Source organism: Idiotropiscis lumnitzeri, chromosome 16 (assembly GCF_059441095.1).
Source record: "Idiotropiscis lumnitzeri isolate Australia: NSW breed Sydney's pygmy pipehorse chromosome 16, RoL_Ilum_1.0, whole genome shotgun sequence".
Lineage (NCBI taxonomy): Eukaryota > Metazoa > Chordata > Actinopteri > Syngnathiformes > Syngnathidae > Idiotropiscis > Idiotropiscis lumnitzeri.
This window is the reverse complement of record NC_142406.1, coordinates 5,478,211-5,494,470: the sequence shown is the minus strand read 5'-3', so window position 1 is coordinate 5,494,470 and position 16,260 is coordinate 5,478,211.

Below are 16,260 nucleotides of genomic sequence, written 5' to 3'. Positions count from 1 at the left end.
ACATCTATCATTAACTGCAGTCCTATTATCTCAACCCCACCTGACCATAAAAAGATGCAACGTATTAAATCCAGCAACTATGTTTCCAACAGAAGGTGATGGGGAACAACACAGCTGTGAACAGAAATCAGAAGAAATCTGTAAACCAGGCATCACCAAATGGCGGAACGCGGTCCGGATGGTTCGGACCGAATCCCTTGGCCAATCTATGATGAATTTTTTTCAGGGCGCATTCGCAAACGTTGGCGCTGCAATTCTAGTAAATACGGAAAAGGCGTCACTGATTTGAGCCAATCAAATCTTTTGTTTACGATCCACTGCCAATTGCGCAGCAGACCGGAAGAGAGTGCTGCTGACAGTATGCCTTGCTAAAAAGTTAGCGAGGTCGATGCGTCTTCTTTTAAATGGATGGACGGAGAAATTTAGTTTTGATCTGGCTGCAGCCAATTTAAAACCAATGTGCATCATATGCTCCGAAACTGTTCTGAAGGTTTGCATGTTTATAGAATCATCCCTTTGAGTTGTGATTAAGAGGGGGATATTTTCTGAATGAATGTTATTTTGTTATGGCTTTATGATATACACAGTTATATGGTTAATAATTGTGCATCGTTTGACATTCTGCTGTATTGTTACTACTGTTTGCCATTGATATTGGTGTGGCGCATATAATGGACAATGTGCTTATTTTGTCGGTCGCGGGATGTCTCGCGCGATCCCGATTGATGACGTGAGAGAGTGTGCACTTGAACAAAAGGAGAGATTGTGCACTTGACCAGAAGAGAAGGGGAGTGTGCGAGTCGCGGAAAGGAGTCAGTTGGAAGTATACTGTTCTCATCACCAAGAAGGATCACTAACTCGAACGACAGCAAAGTGGATTGGTGACGTTAACCCACGTCGTCCATCGAACGAAGTGTCGCCTCGAAAAGGGAGGTTTTGGCGCGGTGGATTGTGCTGCCTTGTGTGTGGCGTCTCTGTCGGAGATCAAGCTAGCGAGCATCCAGGCGAGTTAGCTTCAGTGGGCTAAGTGCGGCCATTCTCCCTCGCGGCAGAGCCCCGTTGTCCTCGGACAGTTCACCCAAACTTTCCCTCGCCAGTGAGGATTGACCTTCCCCCCCTCTCGGATTAAGATAATTCTCCGCTCCCACCTCCTGATATTGTGGTTCCACCAGATGGGCCCAACCCCCTAAGCTTCCAACCAGGAGAGTTCTTCACCAACTCCAATTCCCAAGGCAAACCTAGGAAATCTCGTTCATCCACAGCCGACAGGGCAGCGTGCATAGCATCCGAACAGGTAGTTATCGTAGTCACCGATCAGAACGATCAAGCATTGCAAGTGCACTCTCAGAGAAGCTAATCCAACAGATGATTGACACCCAGGAGCCTCTCACCAGAGAGGAGCGCCTGCGACAAGAAGCCCGCGCCGACAAGGAGCGCTTAGAGAGACAAGCACAGGTCACGGCGGAGGCACTACAAAGGGCGACTGCCCAGAATCTGAAACTCGCCAGGCTCGCGTTTGTCCGCCGATCAGAGCCCGAGCCCCCCGAACAGATATTAAGAACGCGCCCTAGGCCTGGCTCCCCGCATGACAGTGAGAAGAATAGGGAAGGGTTATGTACCACATGCCAAAACCCCCAGCGCGCCCCTGAGAATGAGCAACAGGAGCTCAACCAACGCCTAGGCTCCTTGCTGGATTGTCCAGTGCAATACACTCATCCGCTTTCTCCCTCCACACCCTCGCAAGCAACCCGTCACAGTGCCCGGCAATACGACCCGCTCCCTCTTCATCCGCCCGGCTCAATTGTCCCTTTCTTCACCTGAGACGACAGGGAGAACTACAGGGAGATGCGTCTGAGCCTAGAGTACCTGTTAGGAGAACCACAGGCATATCACAGTGAGCAGCAGAAGTGGCTAACGCTCCATCTACACTGCAAACTACCATTAGATAAGAGATTGTGTTTCTCCCACGCCAAGTGCCTCACCCCCTACACCGACAGCATTCGTGAACTGGACCGTCGCTGGGGATGTCCATGGGACCACATCCTTGATGAGGTTGAGGCACTTGGAGAGTTAGCTGACATCAGAAGTGATGCAGCCCTGGATGACTATGCCCTCCGCATCCGTTCCCTTGTTACAATGCTGAAGCTACAAGGATCGACTGGAGCCAGGGAACTGAACACAGGCTCCACTGTTGAGCGCTTCATAAGGAAGCTTCCCCAACATAGAGAGGAGCGATTCAGACGGCGCCATGACCAGCTATATCCCGATCAGCCAGCAGCCAGCCTAGAGGAGCTGTCTGACTTTCTCCGAGGCGAGGTGAAGCACATCCGTCTCCCTAAGAAAGATGAGCAGAAGAACAGCAGGAACGAACGGTCTGCGCGAGCCTTCAAGAAGAGGGAAGGATCCGCCCGAGTGTTGACGACCATCCCAGAGGCTGAGACCAAAGAGGAGGACGTGCCCCAAAGGAAACCGGGTGGCTCCCTGCAGGGCGATAAGAGACCTCCACCGCCTTGCCGGTGTTGTTCGGAGTTGCACTGGCTTGACCGTTGTCCTGAGTTCAAGAAGAAGAACACTGATGAAAGGAAACAGTGGATCAAAGACAACAAGCGGTGTTGGAGATGCGCACGTGAACACATGCCCAAGCAGTGCACACTGAAGAAGCCTTGCCGCATAAAGGAGTGTGGCAGGACACACCTCACAGTCCTTCACGACATCAACACAAGAGAAGCTAAGCCAGAGACTGAGGAGTCCCCCCAAGACCCATCCATTGAGATTGAGGAGGGTCGCACCTACTACGTAGGCCCAGCGCGTGGCCACAACCCCCGAGTGTTACTCAAGATGGTGCCTGTTGTCCTACGCCATGACAGTAAAGAGATGTCAACCTATGCAATCATCAACGATGGTGCAGAGCACACCCTTCTCCTGAAGGAAGCAGCCATCGCTCTGGGACTTAAGGGTCTTCCTTATCAGATGAAGATACTTACCGTCAGTCCTAAGCCCACCCAAGTCGCGGGTGAGAAAGTATCCCTGGAAATCATGGCGAGGGGACGACCAGGAGAGGCGCACCCCTTGCGCAATGTCTTCACGGCGGCCGGATTGAGTCTTTCGAAATACGGATATCCTATGAAGGCGCTCAAGGCGAGGTACCCCCATCTGTCGGAGTTGTGTCTTGATCAAGAAGAGGAAGTAGCACCAACTAACCTACTTGAGTCTGATTATGCGAAGCTGACCCTCCCAAGGCGCATTCTCCCAGGCCTGAATGGCTGTCCCTTTGACCTGGACACCCCACTTGGCTGGACTCTTCAAGGCCCCATCCACCTCAAGAGCCACGAGACCAGCCACACCCGGACTCACTACCTCGAAGTTGAACACGACGATGGTGTCCTTCTGGAGAACGTTCGTAAGTTATGGCAACTGGATGTTACTCCGTTTAAGAATGCGAAGCTGCACATGCGCTCCAAAGAAGATGAGATGGCCATAGCACTTCTGAATGAGAAGACCCGTCGTGTAGAGATGCGTGGCGCCCTTCGCTATGCCACACCGCTACTGCGGAAGGAACCTATGCCAACCTTCCGCGTCTCACGTGAAGTGGCCATGCCCTGCTTGCGAAGCACAGAGAAGAGGCTGAGTAAGGACCCAGAATCAGCAGCTGCTTACGCCGAAGAAATGAGGAAGCTAATTGAGTCTGGATTGGTCAAGAAATTGGAACCTGCGGAGGAGGAAGCTACTGCTGAGTCTTGGTACCTCCCACATCATAACGTGAATCACAATGGCAAGAATCGAGTTGTATTCAACTGTAGCTTCCAGGTTCGCGAACAAAACCTAAACAAGCACCTTCTCCCTGGTCCGACGCTGACTCCTTCCCTGCTCGGAGTCATGATGCGCTTTCGCCGGAAGCAGACGGCGATCAGCGGTGACAGACGCATGTTCCACCAGGTCCTGTTGCTGGATGAGGATAAGCCACTCATGAGGTTTGTGGGGCGAGAGAACCCCAGCGAGACTCCCTCGACCTACCAGTGGGAAGTGCTTCCATTCGGGACCACCTGCAGCCCATGTTGCGCCACATATGCTCTGCAGGCCCATGTGAAGGAGAGAGCTGTACCTGAAGGAGTAGCTGATGGGGTCCTGAACAGTTTTTACGTGGATAACTGCCTCCACAGCACTGAGACCCCAGAAGAGGCACGTCGCCTGATTTCCGATCTGCGTGCCCACCTGGCCACCGCTGGCTTCGATGTTTGCCAGTGGGCAAACAATGACCCTGAAGTCTTGAGAGACCTCCCCGCCGAAGCAAAGTCTAACAGGAGCAAGACTTGGGTCACTCATTCAAGTGACGATGTACATGAGATGACATTGGGCCTTCAGTGGAACTTAAAATCAGATAGACTGTGCTATCGGTGTAAGGAGATTGAGCCCCACCGTTATGTCACAATGCCTGCAATCTACCGAAACATGGCCAGCCAATACGACCCCCTTGGCTACATCAATCTATTCACCACCCGAGCAAAGATGCTAGTGAGGGAGCTGTGGACTGAGAAGAGGGGCTGGGATGACCCCCTCCCGGAGTCACTCGGAGCCAGGTGGTCCGAGTGGAAAGAGGAGCTCCTTGCTCTCCGAGAAATCAACTTCCCCAGACGCTACTTTCCCCCCGGTGTGTGTTGGAAGGATAGCCAAGTCTCCCTGCACATCTTCTGCGATGCCTCTGAGCTAGCCTATGGGGCAGTAGCGTACCTACGTGCGGTCGAGCCCAACGGCACAATCCATGTGTCATTCGCCCTCGCTTGGAGCCGAGTCGCGCCAAAGAAGCTACAATCAATTCCCCGTCTGGAACTATGCGCCGCGGTCTGTGGAGCACAGATGGGACGCCTGTTGCAGGAGGAGCTACACCTCAAGGAACACGAGGTGTCAATGTGGTCGTACTCTACCACAGTCATTCAGTGGATCCAGTCGACCTCATGCAAGTACAAGATCTTTGTGGAAACACGGGTCAGCAAAATTCAGGACCTAGTTGGATTTACCTGCTGGCGGTACGTGGCGACAGATGTCAACCCAGCTGACGTTATCACCAGGGGTACGACTCTATCACAACTTGCTCTCCCCAATCTCTTCCACCAAGGACCCAAGTATCTCACCAAGCCTGAGTCGGAGTGGCCCGGCCATCCCGACCTAAAGCCCACAGAAGTGGATGTGGAACTTAAGAAATCTATAGTTTGTCATCTCACGGGCCTCCGAGAACCAGCAGTTCCTGGCGGGCCAGACATTGATGACTGTAGAACAATCGAGGAACTCCAAGAGTGGACCTTCCGCTATCAGAGTCCAAACAAAGACGACAAGACCCCCCTTACAGCGGATGACTATGCCGCTGCAGAGGTCATTGTGCTGCAGAAGGTGCAGCGAGAGGTCTTCCCCCAAGAAATGGCATGTTTGGAACGGAAGGTGGAGTTACCTCACGACAGCCGATTGAGACAGTTAGCCCCTGAGATGGATGAGAAAGGTCTCCTACGAGTTGGAGGTCGCTTACGCAAGGCCCAGGGTCTAACCGAGGATACTAAGCACCCCATCTTGCTGGCACAGAAGCACCCCGTAACTGACCTGGTGATCCGTCAACACGACACTCGATTGCATCACCCTGGATCGGAGAGACTGTTTGCTGAATTGAGAAGGCGGTATTGGATCCTCCGTGGCCGGGAGGCGGTACGTCGTTACCAGGGCAGGTGCACAGACTGCCGCAAGTTAAGAGCCAGGCCAGTTGTACCTATGATGTCTGACCTCCCTGTGGACCGTCTCCAGATCAACAAAGCACCCTTCCATCACACAGGGGTGGATTGCTTCGGGCCCTTCTCTGTCCGGGCTGAAGTCGGACGAGCGACAACCAAACGATGGGGCATCGTCTTCAAATGCCTCACCTCAAATGCAATCCATCTGGAAGTGTTGGCGGACCTCTCAGCCGCCAGTTTTCTGATGTCCTTCCGCCGTTTCACCGGGAGGAGAGGGCGTCCCCGCGTCCTCCTGTCTGACAACGGGACCAACTTCCATGGTGGGGAAGTTGAGCTGAAGAGGAATTATAAAGACATGACAGAGGAGCTGAAGAAACAACTTGCCCCCCTCCAAGTCGATTTTCGGTACAACCCACCGAACGCCCCCCATTTCGGTGGAGTCTGGGAAAGAAAGGTCAAGTCAGTGAAAGCGGCTCTCAACTTCGCACTTGGAGGACAGGTTCCCAAAGCTGAAGTTTTCGCTACAGCATTGGTCAAAGTTGAAGTGATGCTGAACTCTAAACCGTTGGGGTACACGAGTAGTGACCTGGCTGACCTGGATCCCATCACACCAAACTCCCTCCTCATGGGGCGGCCAGACACAGCTCTTCCCCTGGCCACATATGGATCAACAGATGACATCAGTGATCGTACATGGAGGTACAGTCAGGCCATAGCTGACCAGTTCTGGAAGAGGTACACCTCCGAGTATCTTCCCAATATGCAATGCCGTCGCAAGTTGCAAAGAGAACGCAGTAACTTGGAGATTGGCACTCCCGTCATGATAGTGGATCCAGCGCTACCCAAAGTGCATTGGCTCCTGGGCAGAGTGAAGACAGTCATCAGGGGAAGGGATGGAAGAGTCCGCTCAGCTATGGTAGACACTGGCCATAGAACCTACCACCGACCAGTGGCCCGCCTAATCGAGCTCCCCCCGCACTCTGACCCTGCTCCCACTTGATAGCAAACCTTCATTTAAAAACTGATTTCCTTCCCGTAAATCAGGAGGCGGCTGTTCTGAAGGTTTGCATGTTTATAGAACATCCCTTTGAGTTGTGATTAAGAGGGGGATATTTTCTGAATGAATGTTATTTTGTTATGGCTTTATGATATACACAGTTATATGGTTAATAATTGTGCATCGTTTGACATTCTGCTGTATTGTTAATAGTTTGCCTTTGATATTGGTGTGGCGCATATAATGGGCAATGTGCTTATTTTGTCGGTCGCGGGATGTCTCGCGCGATCCCGATTGATGACGTGAGAGAGTGTGCACTTGAACAAAAGGAGATTGTGCACTTGACCAGAAGAGAAGGGGAGTGTGCGAGTCGCGGAAAGGAGTCAGTTGGAAATATACGTTCTCATCACCAAGAAGGATCACTAACTCGAACGCCAGCAAAGTGGATTGGTGACATTAACCCACGTCGTCCATCGAACAAAGTGTCGCCTCGAAAAGGGAGGTTTCCGCGCGGTGGATTGTGCTGCCTTGTGTGTGGCGTCTCTGTCGGAGATCAAGCTAGCGAGCATCCAGGCGAGTTAGCTTCAGTGGACTAAGTGCGGCCATTCTCCCTCGCGGCAGAGCCCCGTTGTCCTCGGACAGTTCACCCAGCCTTTCCCTCGCCAGTGAGGATCGACCTTCTTCCCCCCCCTCTCGGATTAAGATAATTCTCCGCTCCCACCGGCGCTTCCTAGCCCCCCCCCCCCCCCTCGAGAATTGCGCACTTGGATCCACCTGCTTCGCCGCTCATAGCTCGGATACATCAAGAAAGAGGATTTCCCCAACGTCAGCCTCCATTCACGAGCTCCACCAACCCGGGCATCAAATTGGTACCATTTAATGTTATACAAGCACATTGAGTTTGATTGCATTGATATAAGGGTGAATTAGATATTGTAATTTGGCTGAATAATTATTTCTAAGAATATTAAATGTCTATTCTTGCTAATTGAATATTCATGGTGTTATTGTGCCAAAGTGATTGCCATTATTGCATGTTAATTTCCCTCAATTATTATAGTGATAAGCGAAGAGTAAAATTATTTGATTGTTAATTTGGTAAATAGGTCATCCCCTCAGGTAAATATACAGTCCTCTATAGGTTCAGGCACAGAAACCGTCGCAACATTGCAAAGCGCCACAACGAAACAAAGCACCGCCCTTTTGTGCACAGTTATCTGCAAAAACATTGAACTTCGAGTGCAGTACAACAGATTTTTACTTTTTCGTTTACATCCCAGCGGCATGCAAACGAATATTCAGTAAAAGTATCATGGATTATGGGGAAACATAAAAAAACGTTCAAGTGATGGGGAAGTTGTGAAGGAGTGCTTAAATGTGGTTGCACAAACATTATTTAAAGGAAAACACAAAGCCCAGATGTGTGAAATAATCTACCAAATCCCAATGGCCCTGACTTTGTTCCAACACAGATTTAAGTCACTGGCAGGGCAGTCACAAACTCATTTTTCTCATTAAGAGAAGTTAAAAAAATATTAAAGAAAAAGTGGTGTCAAAGCTCATTTTGAATTAGTTTTTCATGAGGACAGCCATTTTTATTGATTGTGTACTGAACATGTTGACCTGTTTTACTCAGATAATTAGGCTTTCCGTGTTTTTTAGGCTGATAACTCTTTGATTTTTAAAAAAAAAAAAAAAGGTAAAAGATGTTAACTTAATGCTTAGCACTTGATATATTTCTGCAGGAGATATTTTACAGTTTCTTTCTGGAAGTGGCTCCCTTAAATTCCTGGAGCCACATTTTCTTGAATGTGAAATAAACGCCTTATATTTGATTGACTGGCAAAGGTGTTTAATGGAAACATTGTGAAGGATTCCATTACGATTACTAGCATTATTTTAAACACATGTGGGACAGAATGTCGATAATTAAAGTTAGCAGGTTCATATTTACTGAATGTTTTAAACATTGATGAAACAAGAAGCATTTATCAAATGAAACTAGAAGCACGGGTCACAAGAATGACTGGGATTGTAGGCCTGATGTTTACTGATTTATTAGATTATTCTCATATGCTAAATTTATATTACTTAGTTTAAATGTGTGAACTTTATTGAAATCTTCGAGACGGAGGGACGGCCCGCCGTAGAAGGCCAGCCTTGGCGTGCCAGTCTACGGGACCAGACGGGAATCGACCATCATCAACTATCCAGACGATGACTAACCTGGGGAATACCTTCCCTTGGACGTGGACCCGTGCCGTGGGAGGGAGCGAGGACGACCGATTCAACCTACATTACCCTTGACATAAAAAAACTCTTATAAAAACTGAAGCTGGGCTGAAAGATGGCGCGCATTTTTCGACTGTGCTCGCCCGAGTGCAGTTTTCTCGTGAGATTAGGAAAAAGCTGCCCAGATATCTCTCTTTGTACTATTTCCCGAACTCCAGAAATTGAAGAAACTAAATATCGGAACTCTAGTCAGTTGTTGAGTCTTTATTTGACCCTTTTCTTCTTGAGCACAAAAAAACGAACACGCATTGGAGTAAGTTTGGCTTTTAAAGGTTGATTTACTAACTACTTCTCATTTCCACGGTGACTCGACTCCAACAATTGCTAAATATTGAGTATATAAGTGCGCTCTGTTGAAAATGACTAAATATTGAAACTATATAAAAATGTGAACATAGGCTAGACATTTCGGGAAGTTGGACTTTGGTTCGGACCTTTTAATTGGAAGAAATTTTCGTCGTGGACCTCTGTGAATTTTAATTGAATACCTCTGCTATATACCAACTTCTCATCTTTTTCTGATGTCTTTTCAAAACCCTCAGGTTGCTCTAAGAAGATTTCTTCAACTATTGGCGCATGCAAATACGCTGTTTTTACATCCATTTGATGGACAATGAGATGGTTTTGGACTGCTATCTGCATCAAAGCCCGTACAGATGTGATGTTTGCTGCTGGAGCAAACGTCTCATGGTAGTCTATGCCTTCTGTTTGACTGTAGCCCTTAGCAACGTATCTAGCTTTATATACTTTTCTTCTTTCTGAGTTTTCTTTAAAGGCATATACCCATTTCCCCCCCTATTATTTTTCTGCCTTTGGGTAAAGAAACCAGTTCAAATATTTCATTTTCTTGGAGTGATTGAATTTCTTCCTTCATTGCTTGTATCCATCCGGGTGCTTCGGCTGACATCCGGGCTTCACTATACGTTTGTGGAACGTCACATATGGCTCTGTAACAATGATCAACATTTGTGTTAACAATATCGTTGTCATTGAGGTCTGTCAGATAATCATTTAAGTATTTTTGAGGATTCTTTTCTCTTTTTGGATAGCGGTGGTTTATACCGTAATTAGGACCTGCATTTTCCGTATTGTCACCTAGTGTTTCTGAAGCCTCATTATACTGTGAGACATCTGTATTTATCATGCCCTCATTCTCATGAAAGTCATGACTTTTCTTTGCCAACTTCAAAACCCTCAGTGCTAGAAAATGTACTCCTGCTTCCCATGATTTCTGAATCTAATTCATCTGTTTGTGTCTGTCTTTCCATGCAGTTATTTTTGATGAATTTTACCAGTCTGTGTTTCGATACTTTTTCAGTTTGTGGGTTATATACCAGATATGCAGAGCTGTTTTTACTGTACCCCACAAAAATCCCCTTCTCACCTCTTGCATCTAATTTCTTGTGATCATGCTTGTATACATAACATTCTGATCCAAACACCCACATTTTGGAAAGATCTGGCTTTCTTCCTGTCGTCATGAAATGTGGAGTCTTTTTAATCCTGTCATTGTAACATCTGTTCCGGATATGAGCAGCATTTTGGACAGCATAAGGCCACAGCACTTTTGGTAACCCCTTTTCTAATAACAGCCACCGTCCCATTTCAAAGAGCATTTTCCACTGTCTTTCGGCTGTACCATTTTGGTGTGGATAGTATAGGGATGAAGTTTCATGTCTATTACCTTTATCCCTCAAGAGTGACTGAAAGGCATTGTTGGTGTATTCTGTACCATTATCCGATCTAATGCATTTGACCCTACCGTATGGGGCACCGTCTGCAAGGAATTTTTCTGTTGCTAATAGTGTGTCACTTTTGCTTTTGAGAAAAGAAACAGACACTGCCCCCGGAAAATCGTCTATGAATGAGTCTGCATACTTGTAACCATCTTGACTAGTTGGCTCAATGGGACCTGCCAAGTCAGTGTGCACCATCTCAAGAGGTGCATTAGCTTTTGCATTCAATTTTGCATTCAATGTCGTATTTCTACTGTTGATGAATTTTCCCTCTGTGCACATATATATATATATATATATATATATATATATATATATATATATTTATATATATGTACACACACATATATATATATATATATATATATATGTACACACACATATATATATATATATATATGTACACACACATATATATATATATATATATGTACACACACATATATATATATATGTACACATATATATATATATATATATATATGTATATACAGTAATACCCCGGTTATCGCGGTTAATGGGGACCGAGACCACCCGCGAAAACTGAAAATCCGCGAAGTAGCGGCGCACCTCCAAAAATGCTTAAAAAAAAAAAAATATATATATATATATATATATATATATGGGTAGAGAGAGAGAGAGTGAAATTCATGTTATAACAAAAAAAAAAAAAATTATTATTAAAACTTATTTTTTTATTCCCCAGCCATTATTTTCATATTTATTCAATTACTTATTTTTGTATTTATTTAATTACTTCGACTTTTACCTGCTGGTACGCCGTCCGGTGTGCCCTGTGAATGTTATGATCCTCCAGCAGAGCTGGAGGATTGAGCAGGATTCTCCAAACGCAGACACGGGAAAAAAGGTGGTGATACAAAGATATTTATTATAATCACAATATAGTCAGTGTAATCAGCGCGTCTCGCAGCAGCTGACGGCATGGCGCGAGACGATCTCTGGAGGAACGCCCACACAGCTGAAAAAACAAAAACACACGCGGCATGACAGGCACGGATCATGACAGTGAAATGAAAGGAGGCATTCTTTATTTATTTATTTATTCATTCATAACTGACAGCCTCACGCTCCGCTCGTGCCCGGGCGGAAGAGGTGCTCCTATTCGGCTTAACCGTGACGCGAGCATGCCCTCCTCCTCCGGAGCTTCCATTCGGTTAAACTTAGGGGCCGCTTGGAACCGCCCGTGCCCGGGGAAGGTGCTCCTCTTCGGCTTACTGTGACGCGAGCATGCCCTCCTCCTCCGGAGCTTCCATTCGGTTAAACTTAGGGGCCGCTTGGAACCGCCCGTACCCGGGGAAGGTGCTCCTCTACGGCTTAACTGCCACGCACGCCGGCCGGAGCTCTGGTACGGTCCGAACCGCGCGAAACGTCGCCACAAATCGTGCCCGGGGGAACGTGCTCTTCTTCGTCCACTCTCTTCTTTGTCCACTCTCCTCTTCAGCGCACGCCGGCCGTCTAACCGCTCCAGCGCCCCCTCGTGCCGCTCGGCGAAAATACAATGCCCCCGAATATTTTTTAGACCCGCGAAGCACTGAACCCGTGAAAGGTGAACCGCGAAGTAGCGGGGTATTACTGTAAATATATATATATATATACATATGTATATATATATATATATATTTATGTATATATATATATATATATATATATTTATGTATATATATATTTATGTATATATATATATATATATATTTATGTATATATATATATATATATATATGTATATATATATTTATGTATATATATATATATATATATATATATATATATACATATTTATGTATATATATATTTATGTATATATATATGTATATATATATATGTATATATATATATATATACATATATGTATATATATATATATATATATATACATATATGTATATATATATATATATATATATGTATGTCCTCCAAACAATGCAATACTATGTATATAATTAAATGCAAATACTAATATGGAAATTACTTAACTGCATACATTAACTATACATATAATTAATTATAAATAACTAACAAGGAACAAATAAATTAAATCCATGCCCAATTATGGCTACATTTACACTCCCATCAAATTACACAAACAAAATATTGTGGAATTTCTTCTGAATGTGCTATAATACAGCATGTTGAGCTGTTTTTCAAAGGTAGGTTCTTAACTGTTAAGTTTTATAGTGACTCATGAAATTGTTCTAGTCTGCTTCTATCAAAGTGACCACCTTGTGTATGGGTCTCTCCAGATATACTGTACAAGTGGTTGTTTTCCCTTTACTATCATATGAGGTGTGACAAACCAGTAGCTTTAGCTTTCTGACCCTACCATCTTGCCCTGGCTAGACTTCAGTGACTTGCTAGTTTCCATTCATTGCGTGGTGTCTGTTCATCTTGAAGAAGGACTATGTCACTTTAGAGTTCCTTCTGGTTTTACACCACTTCTGTCTTTGTTGTCGGTTGAGAAGATATTCTTTTCGCCATCTTTTCCAAAACTCATTAGCCAAAATACTGTACTCGGCGCCACCTCTTTTGAAGGTAGAGATCTTGCTTGGCGAATTCTCCAGGTGGGGGTAGAATAATTGTTGACTTCATCGTTAGAATGTGGTTTGGGGTTAATGGTTCAGGGCCAGATGGATCATTCAGATGTTCAGCGGTGAGTGGCCGGCTGTTAATGATGGCCATGACTTCGTAAAGGTAAGTCCTGAGGGAGGTGCTGTCAAGCCTTTGTGCGGACTGGTCCAGAATACTAGTCAGGATGCTCCTTATCGTTCTTATCTGCCTCTCCCACATGCCACCCATGTGACTAGCCGCTGGAGGATTCATGAGAAACTCACATCCGAGAGCCTTCAATCTTTCTTCATTAATACCTTTCACAAGTCCTGCGAACTCTCTCCTTGCACCAACAAAATTGGTTCCTTGGTCGCATCTGAGTTGGCGAACGTTTCCTCTGATGGCAATGAATGATCTGAGTGCATTAATGAATGCATCCGTTGTCATATCGTCTATCACTTCTATATGGACGGATCGTGAACAAAGACAGGTAAGTATGAGTCCATATCTTTTGATAACCTTTCTTCCTTCTTTAACGCAGATTGGGCCAAAGCAATCCATTCCAGTGTAGGTGAAAGGTTGAGTTGCTTCCATACGATCTTGAGGTAGGTCGCCCATTCTTTGTTCTTCAGTGCTTCGTCTGTACATTCGGCACTTGACACATTTATAAATGTGTGAAGAAACAGCAGTACTGCGTCCCTGGATCCACCATCCGTTAGCTCTGAGTGCATTAGTTGTCATTCCACGTCCTTGGTGTTGAATGCTTTCATGATGCTGCTTGATGAGTAGTGATGATATATGACTCTTCTGTGGAAGTATTGTTGGATGTTTTATGTGAGGGTGCAACGTAGCTTTACCTAGCCTTCCTCCCACCCTGAGTATCCCATCTTCATCCAGGAAAAGGCTTAACTTCATCATCTTACTTCCTTTGGTTTGAGTAAGCTCCTGCCCTTGAAGGAGTTTTCCAATCTCAGATGGGAATGCTTCTTTTTGAACAAGCTTAATGATGGCAAGCTCCGCTTCTTTCCTTTCTTCGATACTCGTATTTTCATTGGTGCGTTGCTTCAGACCTTTGTGCTCTTTGACCTTTCGTTGTAATCTTGCGATTGCCTTTACAGCTCTTGTCCAGTCTGAAAACTTCTTTAGGTTGTCTAACAATGACTTCTCTTCCTTTGTTTCAGTGTGGCCCACAAAAACTTTGCGAAGTTCAGGGTCATCTTCGCCAAATTCTCCCATCTTGCACTCAATCGGAAGTGAACCTCTTTGCCAAAGAAACTTGGGGCCTGTATACCAATTTGAAGACTTCAGTTGGTTTGCAGTCAACCCTCGTGAGGCATGATCTGCCGGATAGTCATCAGAGGCAACATAGAACCACTGTTCTGGCTTTGTGCTTGCCTTGATTCTCTCAATTCGATTGGCAACAAAGACTTGAAATCTTCTAGCATCGTTGTTTATGTAGCCAAGAACTACGTTGGAATCTGTCCAGAAGAATTCTTGCAAGTCTTGGATTTCAAGCTCATTACGGAGCATGTCGCTGGTTCGAACTGCGACAACTGCTGCAGCCAGTTCGAGTCTTGGTATTGTTAAGACTTTCGTTGGAGTAACTCTTGCTTTTCCAATGACAAAGCAGCAGTAAACTTCATCCACCTCATTAATGGATCGCAGGTAAGTACATTCGCCATATCCTGAGACACTTGCATCTGTGAAATGGTGAAGCTCACGCACTTTGACGTTGCCAAAATTTGAAGGTAGGTAGCATCTCTTTAGATGTGTCCCAGACAGATTAGGTAAGTCTCTCAGCCATGACTCCCACTGTGGTCTTAGAGTTTCTGGTAGTTCTTCATCCCAGTCAACTTTCTCTCTGCACATCTGCTGGAGAACTTGCTTCCCGATGAGTACAAAGGGTGCAACAAACCCAAGTGGATCATAAACAGAGGTTACCGTTGAGAGCACACCTCGTCTTGTCAGAGGATGGGGTTTAACTTGGACTCTGAACTGAAAAGTGTCGGATGTAACACACCACTCTACTCCAAGAGCTCTCTCCACGTGTAGTACATCAAAGTCCATGTCTTGTTCTTTGACTACTGCACATTCCTTTTCTGGGATACTCGCCATGACTTGTTTGCTGTTTGAGACAAACTTGTGCAGTCTCAACTTCCCAGTGGAGCAAAGTTCTCGTGACTCTTTGACAAGTTGTATGGCTTTGTCTTCACTTTCCACACTTGCCAAACCATCATCCACGTAAAAATCTCTTAAGATGAAACGTCTGGTTTCTTTGCTGAACTGACCTTTTCCATGCGTCGCCAGGTGTTTGAGGCCAAAGTTGGCACAGCCTGGGGATGAGGCTGCGCCAAAGAGGTGAACCTTCATCCTGTAGACTGATGGTGTTGCATCCATATAGCCATTATTCCACCACAGAAATCGTAGATAGTCTCGATCTTCTTTTCTAACTTGAAACTGGTGGAACATTCTTTCGACGTCGCACATAACTGTGACATGGCCTTTACGAAAGCGACAAAGGACACCAATCAGTGCGTTTGTCAGGTCTGGACCAGTCAGCAGATGGTCGTTCAGTGACGTTTCTTGGTACCGGGCAGAACAGTCAAATACAACACGTATTTTTCCTGGCTTCTGTGGATGATATATTCCGTGATGAGGTATGTACCAAGCCGGACTGTTGTCGAGTTCTTCCTCGGGGACCTTTTCAGCGTCACCACGAGAGATAATATCCTCCATAAAGGTACAGTAATCCTTGTAGTAGTTCTCATCTTTCTTGAGTCTTCTTCCAAGACACTTCAGGCGGTGTATCGCGCTGATCTTATTGTTTGGTAGCTCTGGTCGTTCCTCCCTGAAAGGTAAGGGCATCTCGTAGTGACCATTCTTTTTCTGTGTAATGTTCTCTTTTAGCTTTGACAAGAACTTTAGGTCATCTTGAGAGATGGGATTATCTTCCTTT